Here is a 24,564-nt window from a genome sequence, read left to right as displayed (position 1 = left end):
AGTTGTAAGGATACTTGATAGAGATCTTGTAGGTGTTTGTCTCTGTCTGAGGGGTTGGAGCAAATGCGGTTGTATCGAAGAGCTTGGCTGTAGATAATGGATCGTGTGGTGTGGTCTGGATGAAAGCTGGAGGCATGTAGGTAGGCACAGTGGTCAGTAGGTTTCCGGTATAGGGTGGTGTTTATGTGACCATCTCTTATTAGCACCATAGTGTCCAGGAAGTGGACCACTTCTTTGGACTGGTCTAGGCTGAGGTTGATGATGGGACGGAAATTGTTGAAATCATGATGGAATTCCTCAAGGGCTTCTTTTCCATGGGTCCAGATGATGAAGTTGTCATCAATGTAGTGCAAGTAGAGTAGGGGCAGTAGGGGACGAGAGCTGAGGAAGCGTTGTTCTGTCAGACATAAAACTGTTGGCTTACTGTGTGGCCATGCGGGTACCCATCACAGTGCCGCTGATTTGAAGGTATACATTGTCCCCAAATGTGAAATAGTTATGGGTGAGGACAAAGTCACAAAGTTCAGCCACCAGGTTTGCCGTGACATTATCAGGGATAGTGTTCTTGACGGCTTGCAGTCCATCTTTGTGTGGAATGTTGGTGTAGAGGGCTTCTACATCCATAGTGGCCAGGATGGTGTCCTCAGGAAGATCACCGAGGGATTGTAGTTTCCTCAGGAAGTCAGTGGTGTCTCGAAGATAGCTGGGAGGGCTGGTAGCGAAGGGCCTGAGGAGGGAGTCTACATAGCCAGACAATCCTGCTGTCAGGGTGCCTGAGATGAAATTTATTTGTTGGTCTCTAGGGTTCCGCAAGTCCTCCTTTTCTTTTTGTGGATACAGACTAACACAGCTGCTACTCTGAAACCTGTCAGATGTTCTTGTCAACTGCTGGAAATGGCCCACCTTGATTATCACTAAAAAGGTCCCTCCCCCCCTTGCTGGTAATAGCTCACCTTACCTGATCACTCTGGTTAGAGTGTGTATGGTAACACCCATTGTTTCATGTTCTGCATGTAAATCTCCCCTCTGTATTTTCCACTGAATGCATCCGATGAAGTGAGCTGTAACTCAGAAAAGCTTATGCTCAAATAAATTTGTTAGTGTCTAAGGTGCCACAAGTCCTCCTTTTCTTTATACCAATTGGAGAGGAGCAAAAGACGGTGGGGACACCACTCTTCGGATTATCCCTCCCTCCATCACAGGCCCCACACCCCACTGCCAGATGTGGGTTTCCCCCGGTCATCAGCCTCACTCTGCACCCAATATCCACCCGAAGTGCCCGGAATCTGGCCCTCCCCCCAGGCCAGGGGTGACTCTGAATTGTCCCCGGAGAAACTGAGCTCCCTCCGTGTTCATTCAGTTGCCTCCCCCCCCAGCCCAGCATTCGCACTCGCCTTCCTGTCCTCGGCTAGGAGCGAGACGCCTGGTCTGCGGAAACTCCTGGGCAGCGCGATTAGCCGCCGCCGCAGCCGCAGGGCACAGCGCATAGAAACCTCCGGGCTTCCGCTCATCGCGGAGCATCGCCGGTCTCGGTGGGGGAGTGCAGGGTCCTCCGGCTTTCACCCCTGAGCCTCCACCCGGAGAAATTCGTCAGCTGCCGCAGGTAACTCCCGGACGTACTGACCCTCTCTTCCAGCTTTTAGTGGTGGGGGTGTTGAAAGCTGCCACCTGAGACCTGTTCGTGTCTCGCCCCGCTCAGTGGGGTTGGGAGCACAGTCGTGTCTCCGGGAGTGGGGACCCGGACAGGGGTAAGGGCCGGGGGCCCAGGCTTGGGCCACAGCCGGGACCCCGGGCGCGGGACCGGGAGCGGAGCCCCTTGTGAAGGCTGGGGGTGGGCGCCAAACCTTCCCGCGGAAGGGGGCCTTCGAGTGTGTGCGTTCAGGGGCGCAGGTTCATTTCACCCCTTCTCCGCTGGCACCCACCGCCTATGAGCTCCTTTCCCTGCCAAGTTTTGATCTTCGCGACTCTGAGTTTAGTCTATTTCGGAACATTTTCCTTCAACCCGAGTCACTGTTTCAGCTAAAAGATTCTTAAGAGAGGAATTTTGTTCTGAAAGGACTTGACAATTGAACAAATCAACAAAGTACGAATTTCCCTCATGCTGAGTTATTTGTAAATTTCTGAAGTGGGGCTCAGCCACCTCTCCGGGTAGCATTAGTCCAGTTCTCAGTAATAATCATTAACTCGAATAACGTCCTCCTTATTCCAGCGCTTTGGGATTGGAATGGATTCTGTCATTCCAACATTGCTGGAAAGCTGACCTGCATGTATTATTTTACTAATGAAATACATTTATGCTGTTATTTTTTTAAGTAAAGGCATTTATTATTTCTTAATTTGGATGAAAGTTTGGAACATTGTTGAGGCTTAGGATTCCTAGCGCACTTTAGAGCTCTCTTTAGTAGCAACTGGTGAGCCAGATTTCTTAAACAATTTATTAGCAGAATGCAAATGTTTTATCAGATACTGGAGGGACAGGAACAATCTTAGACTGACAAGGACCTAGAAAGACAGAGAGGAAATAGACAGACAGGGGAAGAGACAGAAAGCAGGCAGAGACACAAGACAGTGTCATCCACAAATTGGATAAACAAATAATGCTAGATTGGGGATATCCTTTTAAAGCTGCTAACTATTTTATCTTATGTGAATTTTCCCAGCAAAGACCTTTCTACATCCTTTAAAAAGATGTTACATTTGATCTGAATGTAGAGGGGTTATTGGTTTGATAAAGGCTCCAGCTGATACCAGGGACCCATCATGCTATGTCTATCTATCAATTGCCAAACACACCCATCTTTCGCTTTATCCCTCTCTTTTTCACCATTCTTTTTCCTAATTTTTGGAAACAAGTTTGACAACTGATAGGCCCCTGTATTATTATTAATAAATCCCACATTTTTTCTGCAATATAATTAGAATTTTTTGAAGTTAAAGATTTGCTAAAGCAATCCATATCCCTTATCCACAATAAATAAAGCAGCCCAGATTGTTACTTTGTTCTGATCTAAAAGTGCCCCTGGTCTAGATAGACAGATAGATGCTGTCATATTTACAGGGTAGCCACAGTCCGGTCAACCTCCTTGCATCCCATCAGGTGTTTGATCTCTTGCCCTTACTTGTCTGGGTGTGGGAATCTCACAATTCTCCCACACTTAACCTGGGATCTGGGTACAACCCCGTCTGTGTCAAACCCTTCTTACTGAGCAGGTCCACCTGGCTGTCACAAGTGCATCCTCTTAAATCCAGCTACCATATTCAGCAGCAGAAACAAAACTTTGGAGAAAATTTAGGAACACACACATCCAGTCTCTTCTAATCTCACTGAGCTACTGGAACCCAATGGGTCCAGCTCACAGTCATGTAGGAAGCCATGGGGCCCATGCTAACTTCAGTCTAGCAGGTGCAGATAATGCTGGTAGTGAACATGTGGCATCATGGGCTCGCTGCCCCAGTACCAGCCTGCCAGGGATGTACTCCAGTGGCTGGCTAATGACAGGGGTCCACGCTGCTGCAACTTCTTTGTTGTTGTTACCCATGTTAGCTAGATTGAAGCTGGCATGTTATGCCTAACTGTGCCACAATCACACCTTTCTGGATCTGTAGCCATAACCTCAGCTTGCCCTGCATGTTGGTCTCCCATTTCTCAGGGAAGTTGGGTCTTTGGTCCCAATCATCCCGATGCAACTATGGTGCCAAGTCTTGCCTTTTCTTTAGGCCTTGTCTGTATGGGGAAATAGGGAGCAGATCAATGATTCTGGAATTCAGTAACATTTATTCTGTAACAGTATCCACCCAGAGAGCTGGCTTGTTCTGCCCTGTCCCATTTCCCAGGGTAGACAATGAGAATGGCAGTGGGTCAGCTGAACCATCTAGAACAGTGGTTCTCAACTAGGGTTACGTGTACCCCTGGGGGTACTCGGAAGTCTTCCAAGGGGTACAAAAACTCAACTAGATATTTGCCTAGTTTTACAACAGGCTGCGTAAAAAACACTAGTGAAGTCAGTACAAACTAAAATTTCATAGACAGTGATTTGTTTAGACTGCTCTGTGTACTATACACTGAAATATAAGTACAATATTTATATTCAAATTTATTTATTTTATAATTGTATGGTAAAAATGAGAAAGTAAGCCATTTTTTCAGAAATAGTGTGCTGTGACACTTTTGAATTTTTATGTCTGATTTTATAAGTTTTTAAGAGGTGAATCTTGAGGGGTACACAAGACAAATCAGACTCTTAAAATGGGTAAGGTAGTCTGGAACGATTGTGAGCCACACTTTTTGGCATCGTGTCCCCTTTTTAATTTTCAAGAAACCCTCACGCCCCCCACCTCTCCTTTACCATCATCCAACCCCCCTTTTAACAAATTCAATTTGTAATTTAAAATTAAAAATAAGCACAAATAGTTTTTCTTGGCACAAAAATTAAATAAAAATGAAATTTAAGATAAGAAATAGCATAAACAAAACAAATTTAATGTGAAGGATGATGCTGCATTTTCTTCATGAGTTGGGAAATCCTAGGTTTGAAAGATGAAAGTGTGCAACGCAAATTGTTTTTGACATCCAGTTGATTCCTTTGTTTTGTTTTTATTATGACTAAACTTGAAAAGCTTTTTTCACAGAGGTACATGGACGAAAACGAAAGAATAATATGTAGTGCTTCTTCTCCAACTTTTCGGGTAAATTGGGAAATATTTTATCCCAAATTGTTCCAGGCTTAAGTTTTCAAAATTATCTTTTGCACTTGAATCGTATTTCATTTTGAGTGCTTGTTCTTGCAATACTTCTGGCAATGAATCGACATCAACACTGAATGGATTATGTGCTAATTTATGAACAGGGTTGCCAGAAAAGTTGTCTGGAAAATAGCAGATGAATTCGTCAGCAAGGCAGTCCAGATGAAACACAACTTTGTTCTTTGCATTCTCTTTACAAAGTTCTTGGAAACCTTCATTTTCAGCGAGTGATGAAAATGTTGGAAAAGACAAAAAGTTAGGCATCTGGGCTTGTGTTCGATGTTTCCAAAGCTTGATTTTTTCCGCAAACACTTTGATGGCACCGTGGTGCACTATAATGTTTTCAGTGTTGTTTCCTTGCAACTTCAAATTGAGATTGTTCAAAGATTCAGAAATGTCCATGACGTATGCCAGTGAAAGTTGAAACGTGTGGTCTGTAAATGCATGCTATAACTCTTCTTTTTTCTGTTGCTTGAGGAAAATTTCCACTTCATCTTTCAGTTCGAATAATCTCGAAAGCATGTTCCCTTTGGAAAGCCATCATACCTCTGTGTGAAACAAAATAATTTTATGATCCACTCCCAAATCTGCACAAAGAGCTGCAAAAAGTCTCGTATTTAAAACACTGTTCTTCACAAAATTGACAACTTTGGCCAAATTCAACGAGTCATGTAAGTCATCTGGAAGGGTTTTAGCAGCCAATGCTTATCTGTGTATGACACAGTGAGTCATGGTTATGGCTGGATTTTTTTTCTTTCACCAAGGTCACAAATGCAGAGCAAGAGCCAAGCATCACTGGAGTACTGGCTGTGCATACACCAACCAGTTTTTCACATGAAAGGCCATTCTCTTAAAAAAAAAAAGTCAGAAAACGTTTTCATAACATCCGAAGCCTTTGATGTGGTCATCAATTCCTTCGAAAAAAGCAGTTATTCTTTCACAGTTCCATCGTTAATGAATCAAACGTAGACAAACAAATGACAGCATTGTACTACATCAGTGGTATCGTCGCACTGAATTGCGAAAAAAGGAGAAGCTTTCACTGCCTCCACAACTTGAAGTTTTAGATCTTTCGCCATGTCATCGATGCGATGTTTCGTGGAATTGTCAGAAAACGAAATTTCCGATATATTTTTCTTGCTTTCAGCACCAAGCACAATATCCGCTTCTTTCAATAAGCAAGGCTTCACAAGAGTTTCTCCTATTATGTGCGCTTTCTTAGCTTTAGCGATGAGCAATGACAGTTCATAAGATGCTTCTACCACTTTGGCCAACGCTTAATGAAAAGCTCCAGTAGTGTCCAGCTTCATGCATTTTAAATGTTGAAGTTTAGCAGCAAAAAGCTCTTTTGGTTTCTCTTTCAAAGCGTTGTGGCTCTTTGCCAAGTGTCACTCAAGACGACTAGGTCTCAAGGCATCATTGCTGAGAACTGCGTGGCATACTATGCATTGAGGATGATCGATCCCATTTTTTTCCATGATGGTGAAACCATACTTAATGTAGTCTTCATCATACTTCCTTTTCTTAATCGTGGCCATAATACATTATAAAAAAATCTATAAAAATAATTTTCCTGATTCATGAATAATAACGGATGCAAGTTAATTTGAGTTGTCGCAAACATTTATTTACTACTACTACTATTACGTAGGGACGCGTGCTGCCCTATATATACCCCACCACCAGTCCGGCAAGTAGCCGATCTTGCATTGTGAGTGGTGGAGATAACCACTCCCATGATAGAACACTCTCGAAGTCTCGAGAGTCTTGAATACTCTCGCAAGTGAGCTAGGAAGTTTTTAAAAGTTCCCTTGCTTTCTACATCGTTCTTCGGCTTCCTCACCGACTGATATGGCACTCCGACACGTCAAAAGGCAAAAAAATAAAAAATATTCCATTTTGTGGTATGAAATTTGAAAACATTGCAGTTATATACTTTTATTTATAGTTGTAGTTTTATTATTGTACTTTATGTTATACCTTTATTCTTGTCTACTTATATTCATAATCAGAAACGAGAAGATTGTTAATACTTTATTGTAGTTAAATAATATAGACCTGTAATTGGACAATTTTATGAATACTTATTATGTATACATAATAATTATAATTTTGTCTGTTGGTCTATTATCTCCTTGACCCTTGACTACCCCCTCCCGGGACCCTACCTCCTATCCAACCCCCCTGCTCCTTGTCCCCTGACTGCCCTGACCCCAATCAACATCCCCGCCCCCTGACAGGCCCCCCGAGACTCCCGCACCTATCCAAACCCCCCTGTTCCCTGTCTCCTGACCGCCCCCCCAAAACCTCTGCTCCATCCAACCACTCCCTGTCCCCTGACTGCCCCCTGGACACTGTTCCTGGTTCGCTGTGCACGCACACACAGATCCTAAACCCCCCCGTGCACAGCGAAACACCACATGCACAAAAAATGAAATACTCTATTGGAGTCAGGCCGAAATATCATTTACGGGCGACTTTTGACACTGTTACCCTGCCATCTGTCAACACAGCCAGATTCTACTAGCTGGCAAGGGGAGAAAAGGGAAAGGAGGGCAATGAATCATACCCCTCCCTGCCAGCATTTCAAACGTGGAACGTTGATCATGTTGGGAAGGTCGGACCCACACATCTCCATTTTCCCTCATTTTTTTGCCCCAGATGCGTGGGCATGATTGGAGCTATGCACAAACTTCAGGTATCCTGATCTGACTGATCTCCTGTTTGCCCTTTTGTCGAGTCACGCTGCTAAGCCCATTGAAATAGTAGCCGTATAATAAAAGTATTAATTTTAAATAAACCAATCTGGTAAAAATCAATCCCAAAATGTCACTGTCTAGAGGTCTAAAGCGTAAAAGAACAGTGACTTCATTTAAATCTGGAAGACTGGATGAGACTACAGAAACGGTTACACCGAAGTCACATAGTGTAATGTTTATGGCACCTTAGAGACTAACCAATTTATTTGAGCATGAGCTTTCGTGAGCTACAGCTCACTTCATCGGATGCATACAATGGAAACTGCAGCAGACATTATATACACACAGAGATCATGAAACAATACCTCCTCCCACCCCACTGTCCTGCTGGTAATAGCTTATCTAAAGTGATCATCAAGTTGGGCCATTTCCAGCACAAATCCAGGTTTTCTCACCCTCCACCCCCCCACACACAAACTCACTCTCCTGTTGGTAATAGCCCATCTAAAGTGACAACTCTCTTCATAATGTGCATGATAATCAAGGTGGGCCATTTCCTGCACAAATCCAGGTTCTCTCACCCCCTCACCCTCCTCCAAAAACCCCACACACAAACTCACTATCCTGCTGGTAATAGCTCATCCAGTGACCACTCTCCCTACAATGTGCATGATAATCAAGGTTGGCCATGTCCAGCACAAATCCAGGCTTTCTTTGTGCTGGACATGGCCCACCTTGATTACCATGCACATTGTAGGGAGAGTGGTCACTTTGGATGAGCTATTACCAGCAGGAGAGTGAGTTTGTGTGTGTGGATTTTGGTGAGGGGGTGAGAGAACCTGGATTTGTGCAGGAAATGGCCCACCTTGATTATCATGCACATTGTGAAGAGAGTTGTCACTTTAGATGGGCTATTACCAACAGGAGAGTGAGTTTGTGGGGGTGGAGGGTGAGAAAACCTGGATTTGTGCTGGAAATGGCCTAACTTGATGATCACTTTAGATAAGCTATAACCAGCAGGACAGTGGGGTGGGAGGAGGTATAGTTTCATGATCTCTGTGTGTATATAATGTCTGCTGCAGTTTCCACGGTATGCATCCGATGAAGTGAGCTGTAGCTCACGAAAGCTCATGCTCAAATAAATTGGTTAGTCTCTAAGGTTCCACAAGTACTCCTTTTCTTTTTGCGAATACAGACTAACACGGCTGTTACTCTGAAAGTGTAATGCTTGTTAAACTTTGTGAAATATTCACATATCATGAGGACAACGGAGTGGTTTGTGTCTATTGTCGAGACGCCAGAGCTTCAGGAGAATTTTCAACAGGAAGAATGTGGAATGATGTATGGAAGTTGGATTTCTTAAAGCGAAATCTGTCAAATCCCTATGTTCAAAATACAAAGACTTTCTTGCTGAAGAGATTGTTATAGTCAGTCAGTACAACGATTTCAAGTTTGCAGTAGCCAAAAGAATCAAAAGCCAACTGGTTTTAAGTTTCCCGGATATGGTGATATTTGCTCACCCGAACGAAGAGTTTCAGGATCTTGCAAAGTTGATGGATATTGGAGGAACATTCCTAGCATCAAGTGCAGACTGTGAGCGTGGCTTTAGCTTAATGAACACTCTAAAAAACACTACAGAATAGTTTACAAGTAGATCATTTGAACATGCAGATGTATATTAAGAGTTACCAGCTGGATGGAGGACTGATAGATCTGGACAGAGTTTATATTGAATGTGCAAATGAAAAAGATCGCAGGGAAAAACAGTAAGGTTAGTTTAGCAGTCTTTGACATTTCAACCAATAAGAAAATTTAAAATGCATTTGTAATTACATATCTTATTCTTGGCTGATAATCATTTATTGATATTTTTTAGGAAAATTTTAAATTTAAAACACAAACTCTTGTTTTGCTTTTTTAACTTATGATGTCTCTATCTGAAAACCCATATAAATGGACATAATGGCATACTTATTAAATTCTTTATCATATGTTTATCAAAGTCTTTTCGGACATGTGTATAGAATGAAAGGTGAAAGTGGACACCAATGGGCAGAAGCCTATGGACTGATAATGATCATGATTAATATGTGCTTGATATATGCTCGTGATTGTCTATAAAAAAGATCATAAAGGGTAATGCTTAAAACTAACTTCTGCTTCATGAAGAATGGTTAAATTTCCTTTTTCTAAGTATTTAAAATGACATTTATAAAATAACATGGTGTAAAACTATTATTATTACAAATTGCAAATTAAAACTTTTTAAATGTATAAGCATTTTACTCGCTTGAGTGCATTTGCCTCATGGTGCACAAATTTGAACTCTGCTTCAAAAATTTGCACAGAAGAAATTTTTTGCACACACGACCTGTCAAAAATTAGAGGGAACGTTGTCCCCGGGACCTCCTGCCCCTTATCCAACCCCCACCCCCCCACCCCCCTTACCAGGCCACTCAGAGTGGCAGGACTGGCTTACTGGAAAGCCTGGGAGGTGGACGGGCACAAGCCGCGCTGCCCGCATGGTGGCATGGCTGCGAGGGGCATGGGGGCGGGGGGGACAGCAGAGGAGGAGCTGGGGGCTAGCCTCCCCAGCAGGGAGCTCAAGGGCCAGGCAGCCTCACGTTCCCCCTTGGAATTTCTTCTTGCCCCCCAGTTTAGGAACCAATGATCTAGAAGAATGCCTGTGATGGCTGTTCCATTGCTTGGCATCTGGAACAATTTAATCTAAATGGGTTAAATCACTCCTCTTATGACTGCATCTGTCTCTGAGAAAGGTGTTCAAACTGACCATTCCCTCCAGCAGGCTCAGCACCTGTCACAGAAACCATAGAATCATAGAATATCAGGGTTGGAAGGGACCCCAGAAGGTCATCTAGTCCAACCCCCTGCTCGAAGCAGGACCAATTCCCAGTTAAATCATCCCAGCCAGGGCTTTGTCAAGCCTGACCTTAAAAACCTCTAAGGAAGGAGATTCTACCACCTCCCTAGGTAACGCATTCCAGTGTTTCACCACCCTCTTAGTGAAAAAGTTTTTCCTAATATCCAATCTAAACCTCCCCCACTGCAACTTGAGACCATTACTCCTCGTTCTGTCATCTGCTACCATTGAGAACAGTCTAGAGCCATCCTCTTTGGAACCCCCTTTCAGGTAGTTGAAAGCAGCTATCAAATCCCCCCTCATTCTTCTCTTCTGCAGGCTAAACAATCCCAGCTCCCTCAGCCTCTCCTCATAACTCAGGTGTTCCAGTCCCCTAATCATTTTTGTTGCCCTTCGCTGGACTCTCTCCAATTTATCCACATCCTTCTTGAAGTGTGGGGCCCAAAACTGGACACAGTACTCCAGATGAGGCCTCACCAATGTCGAATAGAGGGGAACGATCACGTCCCTCGATCTGCTCGCTATGCCCCTACTTATACATCCCAAAATGCCATTGGCCTTCTTGGCAACAAGGGCACACTGCTGACTCATATCCAGCTTCTCGTCCACTGTCACCCCTAGGTCCTTTTCTGCAGAACTGCTGCCTAGCCATTCGGTCCCTAGTCTGTAGCTGTGCATTGGGTTCTTCCGTCCTAAGTGCAGGACCCTGCACTTATCCTTATTGAACCTCATCAGATTCCTTTTGGCCCAATCTTCCAATTGGTCTAGGTCCTTCTGTATCCTATCCCTCCCCTCCAGCGTATCTACCACTCCTCCCAGTTTAGTATCATCCGCAAATTTGCTGAGAGTGCAATCCACACCATCCTCCAGATCATTTATGAAGATATTGAATAAAACCGGCCCCAGGACCGACCCTTGGGGCACTCCACTTGATACCGGCTGCCAACTAGACATGGACCCATTGATCACTACCCGTTGAGCCCGACAATTTAGCCAGCTTTCTACCCACCTTATAGTGCATTCATCCAGCCCATACTTCCTTAACTTGCTGACAAGAATACTATGGGAGACCGCGTCAAAAGCTTTGCTAAAGTCAAGAAACAATACATCCAGTGCTTTCCCTTCATCCACAGAACCAGTAATCTCATCATAAAAGGCGATTAGATTAGTCAGGCATGACCTTCCCTTGGTGAATCCATGCTGGCTGTTCCTGATCACTTTCCTCTCATGCAAGTGCTTCAGGATTGATTCTTTGAGGACCTGCTCCATGATTTTTCCAGGGACTGAGGTGAAGCTGACTGGCCTGTAGTTCCCAGGATCTTCCTTCTTCCCTTTTTTAAAGATTGGCACTACATTAGCCTTTTTCCAGTCATCCGGGACTTCCCCGGTTCGCCACGAGTTTTCAAAGATAATGGCCAGTGGCTCTGCAATCACAGCCGCCAATTCCTTCAGCACTCTCGGATGCAACTCGTCCGGCCCCATGGACTTGTGCATGTCCAGCTTTTCTAAATAGTCCCTAACCGCCTCTATCTCCACAGAGGGCTGGCCATCTCTTCCCCATTTTGTGATGCCCAGCGCAGCAGTCTGGGAGCTGACCTTGTTAGTGAAAACAGAGGCAAAAAAAGCATTGAGTACATTAGCTTTTTCCACATCCTCTGTCACTAGGTTGCCTCCCTCATTCAGTAAGGGGCCCACACATTCCTTGGCTTTCTTCTTGTTGCCAACATACCTGAAGAAACCCTTCTTGTTACTCTTGACATCTCTGGCTAGCTGCAGCTCCAGGTGCGATTTGGCCCTCCTGATAACATTCCTACATGCCCGAGCAATATTTTTATACTCTTCCCTGGTCATATGTCCAACCTTCCACTTCTTGTAAGCTTCTTTTTTATGTTTAAGATCCGCTAGGATTTCACCATTAAGCCAAGCTGGTCGCCTGCCATATTTACTATTCTTTCGACTCATCGGGATGGTTTGTCCCTGTAACCTCAACAGGGATTCCTTGAAATACAGCCAGCTCTCCTGGACTCCTTTCCCCTTCAAGTTAGTCCCCCAGGGGATCCTGGCCATCCGTTCCCTGAAGGAGTCGAAGTCTGCTTTCCTGAAGTCCAGGGTCCGTATCCTGCTGCTTACCTTTCTTCCCTGCGTCAGGATCCTGAACTCAACCAACTCATGGTCACTGCCTCCCAGATTCCCATCCACTTTTGCTTCCCCCACTAATTCTACCCGGTTTGTGAGCAGCAGGTCAAGAAAAGCACCCCCCCAGTTGGCTCCTCTAGCACTTGCGCCAGGAAATTGTCCCCTACGCTTTCCAAAAACTTCCTGGATTGTCTATGCACCGCTGTATTGCTCTCCCAGCAGATATCAGGAAAATTAAAGTCACCCATGAGAATCAGGGCATGCGATCTAGTAGCTTCCGTGAGCTGCCGGAAGAAAGCCTCATCCACCTCATCCCCCTGGTCCGGTGGTCTATAGCAGACTCCCACCACTACATCACTCTTGTTGCACACACTTCTAAACTTAATCCAGAGACACTCAGGTTTTTCTGCAGTTTCGTACCGGAGCTCTGAGCAGTCATACTGCTCCCTTACATACAGTGCTACTCCCCCACCTTTTCTGCCCTGCCTGTCCTTCCTGAACAGTTTATAACCATCCATGACAGTACTCCAGTCATATGAGTTATCCCACCAAGTCTCTGTTGTTCCAATCACGTCATAGTTCCTTGACATTACCAGGACCTCCAGTTCTCCCTGCTTGTTTCCAAGGCTTTGTGCATTTTTATATAAGCACTTGAGATAACCTGTTGATCGCCCCTAATTGCCAGTATGAGGCAGGAGCCCTCCCCTCACAGACATTCCTGCCTGTGCTTCCTCCCGGTATCCCGCTTTCCCACTTACCTCAGGGCTTTGGTCTCCTTCCCCCGGTGAACCTAGTTTAAAGCCCTCCTCACTAGGTTAGCCAGCCTGCTGGCAAAGATGCTCTTCCCTCTCTTCGTAAGATGGAGCCCGTCTCTGCCCAGCACTCCTCCTTCATGGAACACCATCCCATGGTCAAAGAAACCAAAGCCTTCTCTCCGACACCACCTGCGTAGCCATTCGTTGACTTCCACGATTCGACGCTCCCTACCTAGGCCTTTTCCTTCCACGGGGAGGATGGACGAGAACACCACTTGCGCCTCCAACTCCTTTATTCTTCTTCCTAGAGCCACATAGTCCGCAGTGATCCGCTCAAGGTCATTCTTGGCAGTATCATTGGTGCCCACGTGGAGAAGCAGGAAGGGGTAGCGATCCGAGGGCTTGATGAGTCTCGGCAGTCTCTCCGTCACATCGCGAATCTTAGCCCCTGGCAAGCAGCAGACTTCTCGGTTTTCCCGGTCAGGGCGGCAGATAGATGACTCAGTCCCCCGGAGGAGAGAGTCCCCGACCACCACCACCCGCCTTCTCCTCTTGGGGGTGGTGGTCGTGGAACCCCCAACCTCAGGACAGCGCATCTCATGCCTTCCAACCAGCGGAGTCCCCTTCTGCTTTCTCGCCCCAGACATATCATCTGGTCCACTCTCCGCAACGATACCTGTGGAGAGAACATGAAAGCGGTTAGTTACCTGTGTCTGTGTTACTGGAACCCGGACATTCCGCTTACCTCTTCTGGAGGTCACATGTTGCCAAGCTTCTTCACTGGCCTCTTGGCTCCTCTGTGCAACCTGCTCTATATCTGTAGAGCTTTGTGCCCCTAGAAGCCTATCCTGAGTTTCGTCCAGGAAATCCTCAGTTTCCCGTATGCAACGCAGGGTTGTTATCTGTTGCTCCAGACCTTCAATCTTCTCTTCCAATATGGAGACCAGCTTGCACTTTGTACAGACAAAGTCGCTTCTGTCCTGTGGAAGAAAGACAAACATGGCACATCCAGTGCAGGTCACAACAGCTGAACCCCCCCCTTCCATATCACCTTCCTACTATGAGCTTCCTCAGAGCAGTTTGCAAGACGTAAGCCTCACTGGGCTCCCTCCAGGCGAACTCCCAGGCAAACTCCTGCTGTGTGCTGCTCTGCTGTCCCCGCTGCTCAGCTGGTTCTCCGCCGCTCAGCTGGTTCGCGAAGCTCTGGCTATTTTTAAACAGCCAGGCTTCCCTGTCGCAAACAAACAGACACCCTACTGCCCGCCCCCTGCAGGCTAGCAGCCAATCAGACACTCACTCAGGCTCTCACACTGCCCCCCCAGCAAACACACGCTCGGATACTTCCTCAGCAAGCAAACAAACACAGACTCGGATACTTACCAGTCCCAGGCAAACTCCTGCTGTGTGCTGCTCTGCTGTCCCCGCTGCTCAGCTGGTTCTCCGCCGCTCAACATAAACCATGTTTTGGGGTACAGATCAACACTCTCACCATGGAGCACCTTCCCAGCCATCACAGATTGAAGATATGTATTGAGTGTCAGACAGATAGATACAAATTGGGGATGCACAGAGAAATAGATACATATTGCAGATGTGTGGGTGGATATGTATTGGGATGGACGGCGAGAAGTTTATTGGGGATAGAGGGATAGATGCACGTTGGGGATGGCTATGGGATTTGGGTAGATGTATGTGTATTGGATGGATAGATGTTTATGAGGGTGGATAGATAGACATGTATTTGTAGTTAATGTATGTTTTTGCAAAAAGAAAAGGAGTACTTATGGCACCTTAGAGACTAACCAATTTATTTGAGCATAAGCTTTCGTGAGCTACAGCTCACTTCATTGGATGCATACTGTGGAAAGTGTAGAAGATCTTTTTATATACACACACAGCATGAAAAAGTACCTCCTCCCACCCCACTCTCCTGCTGGTAATAGCTTATCTAAAGTGACCACTCTCCTTACAACGTGTATGATAATCAAGGTGGGCCATTTCCAGCACAAATCCAGGGTTTAACAAGAATGTCTAAGGGAGGGCGGGGTAGGAAAAAACAAGGGGAAATAGGTTACCTTGCATAATGACTTAGCCACTCCCAGTCTCTATTCAAGCCTAAGTTAATTGTATCAAATTTGCAAATGAATTCCAATTCAACAATTTCTCGCTGGAGTCTGGATTTGAAGTTTTTTTGTTGTAATATCACAACTTTCATGTCTGTAATCGCGTGACCAGAGAGATTGAAGTGTTCTCCGACTGGTTTATGAATGTTATAGTTCTTGACATCTAATTTGTGTCCATTTATTCTTTTACGTAGAGACTGTCCAGTTTGACCAATGTACGTGGCAGAGGGACATTGCTGGCACATGATGGCATATATCACATTGGTGGATGTGCAGGTGAACGAGCCTCTGATAGTGTGGCTGATGTTAAGCCCTGTGATGGTGTCCCCTGAATAGATATGTGGGCACAGTTGGCAACGGGATTTGTTGCAAGGATAGGTTCCTGGGTTAGTGGTTCTGTTGTGTGGTATGTGGTTCCTGGTGAGTATTTGCTTCAGGTTGGGGGGCTGTCTGTAGGCAAGGAAGTGGGTTTGTGTGTGTGGGGGGTGGGGGGGTGAGAACCTGGATTTGTGCTGGAAATGGCCCAACTTGATTATCATACACATTGTAAGGAGAGTGATCACTTTAGATAAGCTATTGCTAGCAGGAGAGTGGGGTGGGAGGAGGTACTTTTTCATGCTTTGTGTGTATATAAAAAGATCTTCTACACTTTCCACAGTATGGATCCGATGAAGTGAGCTGTAGCTCAAATAAATTGGTTAGTCTCTAAGGTGCCACAAGTACTCCTTTTCTTTTTGCGACTACAGACTAACATGGCTGTTACTCTGAAATCTGTATGTTTTTGGGCACCTCATTGCTGAGCAAAAAAAAACCAAAAAAAAACGCCCAGCAGTTTGGCAAACTGCCCTGCTTGTCCACCCCTAGAACTGACCCCGTAGATGTGTATTGGATGGATAGCTGTATATTGGGGTGGGTGGATGGTGTGGCAAGGCACCTCCTTCGCCTTGCTGGACCAAGCACTTCCCCCTCTGGTGATGGGTAAATCAGCCCCACCCTACTCCGAGGAGTGTTCATCCTCCCATTATCTGTGCTCCTTTGGCCCTACTGGGTGATCCTACACAAACAAAAGGGCAATAGTCCCATAAACATGAAAACAAAGGGATGATACCTTCCCCTGCCTCCTCACTGAGGCTGGGTGTTGCCCTGTAGCCTGCCCCAGGATGTCAGTCCTTCCCCTAGAAGGCACTCAGGCTTGTCTGCTTCCCCTATGGGGAGGAGTGTAGCCTCCCATTCTGGAGAAGCTTACTTCCCAGCTGCCACTAGCCTGGTAACAGCTTGTCTCTCTCTCCCTTCCAGTTTTAAAAGTTCTCAGGCAGCCCTTTACTGGATCCAGGTGTTCCTAATTGACCTGAGGTAACCCCTTCTCAGCTTATAGGGAAGAGGGCCTTTAACATTCTAGGGCTAACATGCCTGCCTTCCCACACCCTCTTGCAGCTGTCCAGCTGACTTTGTCACAATGACTGGATAGATAGATATGGACTGGATGGATAGATACGTTTTGGATGTATAGTGGCTGTATATTAGAGAGGGTGAATAGGTAGATCGTATTTCATAGAATCATAGAATATCAGGGTTGGAAGGGACCTCAGGAGGTCATCTAGTCCAACCTCCTGCTCAAAGCAGGACCAATCCCCAATTTTTGCCCCAGATCCCAAGTGGCCCCCTCAAGGATTGAAAATTCTTTATTATTTTATTATTATTATTAATTCTTTACTCTTTATAAAGAGTATTTTAAATTCTCTTTATTAAAACTCCTAATTATTCACTATTATGGATTGGATTGTCAAATTGTCACCATCCTCTTTGAAGTGTGCACCCCAAAGCCAGATACAGGACTCATTGTTAGTCTGACTAAGGTCATATCCCAAGGGATCCCACCACTCTGCTCCTTCTTAATCGCTCTCACATGATATCGCACTAGGAGTCACTGGTCTGCTGGTTCTCATTGGGGCTCCTGAGTCCTTAGGGCCCAGAAATTGTCCCCAGCCCATATGTCTTATCTATATTCTCAGTACCTAGCTGGATGGCCTGGCGTCTGGTCCTCTTTCTAACCATCTCCAACCAATCCACCATTTGCACATGACAGGTGAGTTGCTTTCTCTGGGTCCCTGACTGGGCCAGCAGAGTCAGCCACTCAAAATTGCATGAGATTGGCTTCAAACCAAGATTTTTAAAAGTAATCCATGTTGGCTTCTTTCTTTGCTTTCTGCTTTGTGACCCTTCAGGGGGGCCTGGGGGTTGTCTCCAGCCTTTGTGGGGAGGGAGCAGGGATCACATCTCCAGCTTTCTTGAGGGGCAGGGGTCTGGTTCCAGCCTCCTTGGGGAGTTAGGATGGGCATATATCACATCAACAACTTTCGGTGGGATGGGGGGGGAGTTTGAGTCCCCAGCTTTCGTGGGAGGTGGGGGTCATGTCCCCAGCCTTCTCTCTACAAACACAAAGATTAGAAAGTGCCTTTTTCCTCCATGGAGGCTGAGATTCCCCCCCACCCCACCCCCGTCTGAGGAGCTGAGGCTTTAAGGGAGTCAGCATAGCTGGTGAGTCTGGAGATCAAACCTCAGAGCTGCCATGTCATCTGGCTGAGCCAGGTGGCCCTCCATGGCACTGCCCAGGGTGCGGGGGGTGGGTGGGTGGCAAGGGAAGGACTGATGCAAAGCTCTGCCTAGTTACTGGGTAGTGGCACTAACATCATTTCTGTTATTTCTCTCTCCCATCCTCAGTTTGTCCAATTCCCTCTGTCTGCCTCCTATAGGCCTCCCCCTCAATCCTCTGCCCTGTCCCTCTCTGTTCCTCACACCCCAATCCCAGACCCATAACCCTCTGTTCCATACTCGGATTGCTTGTCCCATTCCTCTCATTCCAGCCCGACACAAAACTGCCCCATCCCCGCTTGCCCTGATTCCTGCCTCATCCCTCCTCCATCCCATACTCCCATCCCGATCCCCTGCCCTGTTCCCCTTTTCTTGCTCTATACCCTCCTGCCTCCTGCACTTTACCTCTCCATCCCATATTCAAACCTACACCTTTCTCTGCCCTGGTCCCATCCCCCCACTGGCCCTATGCCACTACCACCACCTGGTCTGTCACTCTTCCCCCCAGGGCAGGTGGCCCGAGTCTGTGAGGCCCTGCAGGAGAGTGGGGAGTTCGAGCGTCTGGCACGGTTCCTCTGGGCCCTGCCGCCTACCCTTGCCCACAGGTGCCACCAGGTCCCTCCATGGGTGCGGGCCTGCCCTGAGCTGGGGCCGCTGGGCCCCCACACCGCAGCCCTGCTGGCACCCTATTGCAGCCAGGCCTCACCCCGTGGGGCCCCAGGGACCTTGGGGGGCCTGGACCAGTACCCATCATGCAGGAGACTATCCTTCTCCAACAGCAACATCCAGCACAGGGCCAGCAGCTTCAAGGTGAGCAGGGCATCGGGTGGTGGGGCAGGAGAGGAAGAGGGTCATGAGCAGCAGATTGACAGCTCCTTGGTGAGAGAATAGAGTGTAGGGTACAATCCCCCACCCCCAGGGAATAGACTGTGGGCGATGATTAAATAGACTGCTGGGGACAGCTCTGCCCCCCCTCCCCAAGAGGAATGCTCTGTAGGGCAATCCCACCTCCTCCTCAGGTGGGACAGACTGGAGGGGATGATTCTGTCTCCCACAACCACCACCCAGTGAATAGACTGCAGTGGATTATGCTGCCCACCAGGATGGTGAATGCTCTATATGGGCCTGTGCATGGCTGGGAAGGCTCATCAGGATAGGGTATAAGGGTCTCCCTGCTGACCCCATCCCTGTGTTGATACCCATCCCACTGCCCTTCTCTCTGTCCCCAGGAGAAGACACGGAACCTGCTGCGGGAATGGTACCTGCAGGACCCCTACCCCAACCCCTCCTGCAAGCGCCATCTGGCCCATGCCACTGGCCTTACCCCCACCCAGGTGGGGAACTGGTTCAAGAACCGCCGACAGCGGGACCGTGCTGCCTCGGCCAAGAACAGGTGAGGGGCCTGAACATCCCCAGGATCCAAGATGGTGCCTGCCCCAGGCTGCAGCATACAGGCCAAGTGGGACTGGATAGGATAGGAGACATACATGAAATATTCAAGGGGTCCTGTGCTGCCTGGAGTGGGGCGGGGGCAATAAGGGGTCCTGTGCTGCAGAGAGTGGGGCGGGGTGCTTAGTAGAAGGCCCCTTGCTGCTGGGAGCGGGTGGGTCAGTAGTGTGAGCTGTGCTTCAAGGATCATGGTGGAGGCTCAGTATGGGGTGTTGTTGTTCAGGGATTGGGATAGGGTGTCAGTAGGGGGCACCAGGGTTCAGGGAGAGGGTCAGGGCCTGAATAGGGGGCGCAATGCTGTATGGAGTCGGGTGGCAGGGGTGCAGTAGAACAGGGGTTATCAACCTTTTTCTTTCTGAGGCCCCCCTCAACATGCTATAAAAACTCCAGGGTCCAGAGGGGGAGGGGAATCAGGGCTCCAGACCAAGAGTGGGCCGCTGGACATAGGCGTAGTTTGATTTCTATTGGGGGAGGGCAGGGGCTGGTGGGGCTTGGGCCAGCTCCGCACAGTGGGGTCCAGGAAGGCAGCGCCACCTCCACCCTCTGACTCACCACGTCAGGCCACCTAGCCTGTCTGGGTTGTGTGTGGTGTGGGTTCAGCTCCAAAAGTTTGAAAACTGTTCAGAGTACAGGGAGGGGGGGGCTCAGGGCTGTGGGTGGGGGGTGTAGCTCAGGGTGCAGGGAGGGGGTAGCTAGGGGCTGTGTGCCAGGAGGGCTCCCCTGCGGTCACTGCTCCCCAAGGGCTCTGCTGGCCACAGCGCAGGGTCCCCCTGCCTGGGCAGCTCTTACCAGATGTGTGAGCTGAGGAGCCGCTGCAACCCCAGGCACCAGCAGCAGCAGACAGGGGAATGCCTGCTCTATGAAACTAGGCTGCCTGCTCTATGAAACTAGCCAGAGCAGCAGCTGCCCGCATTGCCCAGACTCTGGCTTCCTGCTTCCAACCTGGCCAGGGGGTGGGGGCCTCAGGGGCAGGGAGAGGAGGAAGTGGGGTGGGGAGCTGCCCCAGGGACTGTCCTGCTCTGGCACTGCAGTTGGTGGGGGGGACCAGGGCTTGGAGTTTCAGCACCGTGGTGGGGGGTGCTGGGGCTCAGGGTTTCAGCCCCATGACGTAGAGTGCCAGGGCTTGGGATCTGGGTTTCAGCCACAGGGTCCCGTCCCGTCCCCCCCACGAAAGGGCGCATGGACCCCTGGTTGAGAACCGCTGCAGAAGGGGATGTAGTGCTGCAGGGAGCTGGATGGAGGTTCAGTAGGGGGCACAGTTCTGCTGGAAGTAGCTTTCAGGGCTGAAAGCCAAACTGAATCTCCCAGTAATGTGGTTTTATTATTTCCTCCAAATACAAGTGGGGCTTCAGGGTGCGCCTGCTCAGGTTCAGTCCCTGGGATCCCAGTGCAGCCCCCTTGCTTATTGGAGAAAATGTTGCCACCCTATTTCCCATGTCGTGAGGGCTGGTCCAGGAGCACCTCATGTCTGACACATGGGATCAGGACACTTGGGTTCTATTCCTTCCTCTTCCAGAGACCTTATGCAATTCCCTACTTCTCTCAGTGCCTGTTTGTTGTCTGTGCAGTGCCCAGAACAATGGGGAACCCAGTCTAGGTTGGAGGTCTATGCAGCATCCAGCACAATGGGTCCCTGATCTTGGATAGGGTCTGGACAATATCTGGCACCAAAGAGGCCCTGATCTTGGACAGGGTCTCTTTGCATGACCATAGCATGGTACTAATAACTTGCAGAGAGGGTTTACACTGGGAGAGGGATTACTATAATTGAATGGGGCTTTTAATTCTCTAGTTGCATTATTAATTGCCCCCACACCCAGACTCCAGAAAGATTCATCATCCCAGCCTCCCAAGGCTGAGAGTCAAGACACTGTGGGCCTGAGTGACACCCCATCTCTGCAAGAGCACAGCAGTGCCCTCAGCAGGAAGAAGTATCCCACCTCAACCATCAGTGACAGCAAGAGCAGTCTATGAACAGCAGAGACCTGCACCTGGCCAGGGGTGGGTAGGAGTCATGGATTTCCCCATCCCCACCATCCCCCTTGGATGACATGGAAGGATGTGACCTGCAGGGGGATCCAGCCAGAAGCCACAGGACAAGGATTACTTGTGTAAGCAAAGGCTGAATGAACTCTCCTCTGACATCTAGCAATGAGCCAAGATGAAAAGATTTCAGGAACAGACTGTATTTTCATAAACTCACCTACTCTTTCTAGGTGCACAGCATGATGGAGCTGCTTTGCCAAAGTGATCAGTTTTTGCTAGTCTTGGGTTACAAATCACTTTATTGAATGCAGGGGTAATGAAATGTTGTTATCCCTATTATATGAGTAAAGGGCAGCAGAACTGTACTTAGCCTGCCCTGATTGAGGGGCTTACCCTAAACTGAATCTCACTTGCTATGCAGGGGGCAGGGATGCCAATACCTAGGGCAGAAGAAAGAGAGTAAAAGTGAGTGTTCATGTCTGGGGGTATGGGGTCTTACTAGGGAGTCCTAGGTATTATTTGCTACTGTTCTCTGTAGTGTTTAAAAATAGAGCTGATTAGAGTTTTTGTGTGGGTTCAGTGATCACTAGAGCTGAAATCACTGATAACTAGGTGCTGAGTGTTAGATCTGGGGTATGGTAGTAATGGACTGAAAGAAATTGCAAAGTCTGTGGTAGACGTGAGGTTCCTTCCACCTCTTAAAATCACAGAGCTGTTTTAAGTAGTAGCACCTCAGAATGTGATATCACAGCAGAGAAATGGCAGTAGCAGTGGCCCAGTGAACAGTCCTGGCCCAGTGAACACTAGCAACTATGAGACAGTTGCAATGGTGAGCACAGAAGCAGTGCTCAACGCTTTTGGGGTGAACTCATGTGAACACACCTCTGAACTATGGGTCTTTACTGATTGAGGACAGTAACTGTGAGGAGGGTGCACTGGGGAGAGTGGTGTGTTTTTACACTGCAAGATGAGAAACTGAGGCAAAGAGTACTGCCCCGTGTACTCTGAGATGGGTGTTTGCTCATGGTCATATACTTTTGAATTGTGGTGTTTTCCAAAATTAATGCTGGGTTCCTTTTCCCGTTTTACTAAAAATGTTCTTTGTTGTACACAGACTCAATGCTTGTGAGTCTACCTCTTAGAGATGCCCAGGGGTGATATTTAATTTTCCCAAATTACTGGGTGGAGGTTGAAGCTATTTCTGTTTTGTACTATTAAGAGGCATCCCTAGATATTGAACCTGGCCCTTGTTGCTGCTGACTCCACCTGACAGAAGGGTTAAACCTGAGTGAGAAAGATACGATTTTTACCCCCTTCTGAGGGGGTGGGTGAGGGTAGGGCAGCAGTGCTGAGCTGCAGAGCAGGCCTCTCTCCATTGCTTTCTCCCAGCATGCACTGGGGCCCCTCAGGGAGTCTGCACGGTCCTGTCCAGTATGCATTGGGGCTCAGCAGGCGGTGCAGCTGGGGCTCACCAGGGCCTGATTCAGGAATCTAACCTGCTATCCCCACACTCTGAATAGCTGGTGCTACAGGAAACTAAATCAATGGGGAAGAAAAATATATGTTATGAGAGACCTGGACTTGTGTATGGCTTTAGCATAACCATGTATGCTCAGCCACCATAAGTTGGAAACAAAAACCATAGAGTCAGGACAATTTGGCCTTGTATTGCAGCGTAGGTACACCCTGTCACAGGGTGTCAGGTCACGAATGGTTAAACAGAAGGGATGTACTGCCGCCGGCTAGATTCCATAATGGTGACTGACTACCAAGCAGGTTAGTACTGTCTAGTATTTAGACTCCCTTAGACTTCCCTCACTCTCAGGCAGTGTGGCCTGATGGCCTAAGTCAATAGGTAGCCCTTCCTTACAGGGCTCTGTGGGCCAGTGGCTGGAGTCAATAAAGTGGCCCTTCCTTAACGGGCTGCATGGCCCAAGGGCCAGAGTCAACAAAGCTGCCCACCTCCATGGGGATGTGTGGCCTATTGGCCCATCAGGGAAGCAGGACACCACCTAGGAGCGTGGGGTATCTGCGGTAGAGGAACTGGGATCCTTCCTGCTCCTCAGAGTCCCAAAGCAGGGCCCTGGCAGGTCTCAGACCCGGAACAAAAAGCAAAGCTACAAAAGTTGGTCCAAGACTTTCCCTCCATTTTATCTTTCCATCTAGTGCAGATGAACATTACCAGTCATCATAGACACCATTCCCAGGCAGAAGGTCTGCACCCAGCATTGCCCACTTCCCAGAAAAAGGTGGGAAGTGGTCCAGAAAGAACTTGAGGCAATGCTGGCCCTGGGGGATAATGGAAGAGTCCCAGCGTGAATGATGAAGCCCAATAGTCCTGATCCCAAAGTCTGAAGGGACGGTGAGGTTCTGCATAGACTTTAGGGCCCTGGCAATGGGGATCCTCCTGAAACATGCTGACCGGTTCCCTGGTTCTACAACTGGAGCAATGTTTCAGTCCCCTGGGCTACCTCCTACTTTGTCTTCTGCTGCAGTGGTCCACAATTCCCCTAGGTCTCTGGGGTCCTCAGCCAATGCAGCTCCTTATGGCTCATTACCCTCTCTGGGTTCTGCTGTCAGCCAGGGATCTGTCTGGGGCTCGGTGTGTGGCCCGGGCTGTTTACACCCAGTGTTGAGATGCAGCCTCCTCTGCAGTGAGGCACAGAGGCTGTTTATACAAGGATTGTTCACCTGAAGCAGAGATGAGTCCATTGCTGGGGTAAGGCACTGGGGCTGTTTGTATATGGATCCTTCACATACACCTTTAGGCCCTGGCCCCCAGCTGTGTGTGGGGTTGACCTATTCCCTGAGGGGGTGAACCCTGATCCCCAGCACTGCCCACCCCACCCCTTCACCACCACCACCAAGGCAACAGCACAGTGGGAACTGACGGGGCAGCTCTTGCTTTGGCTGAGTCACAGAGAACAGCCAGTTTGGGTGAGCCAGCTGGAGGGCTACACATATGGACATCTGTGCACAGATACAAACGTGTGTACACAAACACACACGGACGCAGCAGCCTTCTCTCCTGGAAAGAGCAGTATGTGAATCATAGAAGATTAGGGTTGGAAGAGACCTCAGGAAGTCAACCCCCTGCTCAAAGCAGAGCCAACCCCAACTAAATCATCCCAATCAGGGCTTTGTCAAGCCAGGCCTTAAAAACCTTTAAGGATGGAGATTCCTCCACCTCCCTAGATACC

At 48.0% G+C, this 24,564-nt stretch overlaps 1 long non-coding RNA gene across 2 annotated transcripts; it reads left to right on the top strand.

The window, feature by feature from the left end:
• The first annotated feature begins 1,388 nt into the window (after positions 1–1,388).
• Positions 1,389–21,279, top strand: LOC140896538 (uncharacterized). 2 transcript variants are annotated; one of them, XR_012154566.1, is made up of 4 exons: positions 1,389–1,603; positions 17,350–17,423; positions 19,159–19,322; positions 21,199–21,279. It is a non-coding gene; the product is annotated as an uncharacterized lncRNA (long non-coding RNA). The 2 variants fall into 2 exon arrangements; XR_012154567.1 differs by lacking the exons at positions 1,389–1,603; positions 17,350–17,423 and adding an exon at positions 18,676–18,739.
• Positions 21,280–24,564: the final 3,285 nt, after the last annotated feature.

This window comes from Lepidochelys kempii, chromosome 12 (genome assembly GCF_965140265.1).
Source record: "Lepidochelys kempii isolate rLepKem1 chromosome 12, rLepKem1.hap2, whole genome shotgun sequence".
Lineage (NCBI taxonomy): Eukaryota > Metazoa > Chordata > Testudines > Cheloniidae > Lepidochelys > Lepidochelys kempii.
This window is presented reverse-complemented; position numbering and strand designations above follow the sequence as displayed.